This window comes from Gobio gobio (genome assembly GCF_949357685.1).
Source record: "Gobio gobio genome assembly, chromosome: 6".
NCBI classification, from domain to species: Eukaryota; Metazoa; Chordata; class Actinopteri; order Cypriniformes; family Gobionidae; genus Gobio; species Gobio gobio.
Genome location: NC_137102.1, coordinates 1,253,414 through 1,256,993, shown reverse-complemented (window position 1 = coordinate 1,256,993; position 3,580 = coordinate 1,253,414). Strand labels below are relative to the sequence as shown.

Here is a 3,580-nt window from a genome sequence, read left to right as displayed (position 1 = left end):
TTTGCCCTGCCGGCTCCACCCAAACTGTTTGCCCTGCCGGCTCCACCCAAACTGTTTGCCCTGACGGCTCCACCCAAACTGTTTGCCCTGTCGGCTCCACCCAAACTGTTTGCCTTGTCGGCTCCACCCAAACTGTTTGCCCTGCCGGCTCCACCCAAACTGTTTGCCCTGTCGACCTCGCCCAAGCATCTGCCGTGCTGGTTTCACCCAAGTTCCCTGCACTGTCCCATGCCCACTACATCAGCTGTGTCTCTCTTGGAGCAGCCATCTTTGTAGGGTTCCCCTTCCTCAACCTGATTCCAGACCTGTCAGAGTATGATCTGCCTGTCCTGCCAACCCCACTCAAGCTTCCTGCTCAGCCAACTCCTCTTTTTATTTTTCTCTAATTTGCCTTTATTACTTAAACTAAATTTCCATCCGTAACCACACACAGGTGTTTCCACTGGTGTAATGATTTTATGTGAATTATAGATTGTGGGTTTGATATGGCTTGAGATCAAAGTGAAAAATGAATGTGAGTTTTTGTAAAGCGTCTCAGGCACTTTGTGTCACTGGGCTCCAACTCTCAGAGCACAATAATAGAGAGCTGAATCTGACAGAGTTACACTGTTAATACTGAGTTCAGTGGAGGAGCGGGATGTAGTCGATGCAAACCGACGGTCTGGTATATTCTCATCACTACTCCATGATCGAGCACCTTTAAACAGTAAATATTCAGGTTCTTTATTAGGATACTGTCTGTACCAGTAGAGATAGATGTAATCGCTGCTTGCATCATACGAGCAGATCAGCGTCACACGCTCTCCTTCATTTCTGTTAACATTAGTTTCCGTGTCTTTTGGTCCAATGCTGTCAGACAAAAACCCTGCAAGAGAAATGGACAGATTTCACCACGGGTCAGACGGCTTGTCTACTAATCCAAGTGTTTAACATTTATTAATGAAAAATACAATAGCAAAAATTGTTTCATTATTGTAAGATAGAATTATATTTAAAAAAATAAAAATAATATATATATATATATATATATATATATATATATATATATATATATATATATATATATATATATATATATAGTCAAAACATTTTAATGTGCATTATATTTAAGTCTGTTTAGATTAAGGTTTTATACCTGGTGTGGATATAAGAATCAGTAGAAAGCATCTCTCCATGTTGAGAAGGTTTAACTGGCTTTATAAACGGAAGGTTAACAGTAAATTAATGATTGTGTGAGTCTGCGTGTTGTGAAGTGTTCATGTGGGTGTGGTTTATGTAGACCGCCTTCTCTGTCTTTACTTATTAAAACCTGAGATGATGATTGTACCTGCAGTTTATGAATATTAAGTGTTTTCCTCCACCAGTTCAGTTTTATCAGCAATTGTGACTGGATTATGTTTGGGTTCTCTCACTATAAGAATCATTCAAAGCTAAACCAAATAGAGGCTGTTTAGTGGAGTTTGAGTATTCAATATTTGGGGTTTGTGCCTGTAAATATTATTACAGTCTACTGTCACATTTTGTTACGGTATGTTCATTTATATCTTTATAAATTATTGATCAAGTGCATTGAGTGAGGAAAAACAAAATAATTACATACTTTTAAAATCTGTCACAAAATTATCGACTTCAGTAAATCTCACAATCCTATGGAAGGCTAAGTCTGCCAAAATTAAAAATAAATATTTTTTATTTCTGTATTTCTACATTTCTTTATTTTTAACCTTAATGTATTTGTACATTTCTTTGTGCGTAGGGTAATGAGGAGGGTGTGGTTTACCTCAGACATAGTAATGGAGCTCAGAGTAGGTGAGGGCGAAGCGTTGAGGCCACAGTGACACCTTGTGGTGTGGCTGGAATACAGTAACTATAGCCACTGACACTGATGTCTGTGATGAATGACTTGGATCGGTATATGGCCAAAATCTTATATCACAGGTTCAGTCATATCACCCTAACTGTACTGTGTGACAGGGATAGGCTACTCTTTATTCTGGACATGGCTGTAGAACATCGTCTGGTACATCAGATTTACCATCCAGTGATGCTGGCGATGGCGGTGAGCAGAGAGGAAGATCTCAGGTTAGAAGCGAACGTTGAAAATCAATCTCTCGCCCTGGCCCCAGGAGGAGATGACCTCTCACCCTCACAGCTCACTGATTTGGCCAAGTTGCAAGTGGAATTTGCAGATGTGTTCTCACCCCTGAAAAAGTGTGCGGTTGGGCGTGTGGAGGTCAGGAATCTGGGTTTCCACTTGGGTCACGGACAGGTGCATCCCCAGATTTATAAGACAGCAGCCGTGGCAACCTGCCCCAGACCCAAGACCAAACAGGAGCTGAGGCAGTTCCTGGGGCTGGCGAGATACTACAGAAGGTTTGTACCTAATTATTCGGACCTCACCAGAACGCTGACTGACCTCACTAAAAAGGAAGCACCAGATCTGGTCCAGGGGACAGCAGGATTAACCCCCGGAGGGATTGATACACTTTTTTGGGCTTCAAATTTTGGGCTGCCATTCACTGCCATTATAAAGCTGGGAAGAGCCAGGACATTTATTAATATAACTCGTCTGTGTTCGTCTGAAAGAAGAAAGTCATGTACACCTAAGATGACTTGAGGGAGAGTAAATCATGAGGTCATTTTCATTTTTGGGCAAACTGTCCCTTTAATCTGCTATAAGAGTGATATATTTTATTATTAACCTTTAAGTTTAACACCTTGAAACAAGTCAAGTCAAGTCAACTTTATTTATATAGCGCTTTTAACAATGTAGATTGTTTCAAAGCAGCTTTACAGTGTTAAACAGGAAAATAATGCAGCATAATTTTATTCAGCTGTATAGCCATTCTGGAAAAAACGCTGATGTCATCAGTTCATTTCAATTATCATACAGTGACATTGTGGGCTTTAGATCAATAATTCGATCAGTAATTTAGTTTAAATGGTTAATTTAGTTTATTAATTAGATTTATTTCGATGTTTAGTTGAAAAATTTAGTGTCCCCAACTGAGCACGCCAAGCCAGAGGCAACAGTGGCAAGGAAACCAAAACCCCATTAGGTGACCCAATGGAGAAAAATAAACCTTGGGAGAAACCAGGCTCAGTCGGGGTGCCAGTTCTCCTCTGGCCAATTAACAAACAGCGTATTATTATTATTATTCTGGCAGCTTTACAGCTCGGAGGTCATAATAGATCAGAATATTCGAGGGACCGGGGGCAACATGCTGGAGACGGGTTTATTGAGGATGATGTTGATTAAATAATTATTAAAGTCATCATTTTTTCAAGATGGCTGCCGCGTGAGTGAACGTATCTCAAGCACAAGTCTGTCTATCCATAGTAGCTCTTTAAATGATCCTTTATGCTGACACTTATGATTGTGGTCTGACTTGTATTTAATAAGTCAAGCACTGATCTAAGTTGATCTACACAGTCAAGAGAATTATCAAGAGATTTATTGGGACATATTCGTTTTTGCTACAATGGAGGAGCAGCACATCTCACTACAAACGTTGTGGGATGCCATTCAACAGATCAAGACTGATATGCTGACACGCTTTGATGCAAAAGTGGATCCCAT

The 3,580-nt window shown here is 40.3% G+C and overlaps 1 gene segment (V, D, J or C); it reads right to left on the bottom strand.

Moving 5' to 3' along the window:
- Positions 1-548: 548 nt before the first annotated feature.
- On the bottom strand, positions 549-1,175 carry LOC307127929 (T cell receptor alpha variable 18-like). The segment is given in 2 exons: positions 1,136-1,175; positions 549-865 (listed from the first exon to the last, which is right to left on the bottom strand).
- Positions 1,176-3,580: the final 2,405 nt, after the last annotated feature.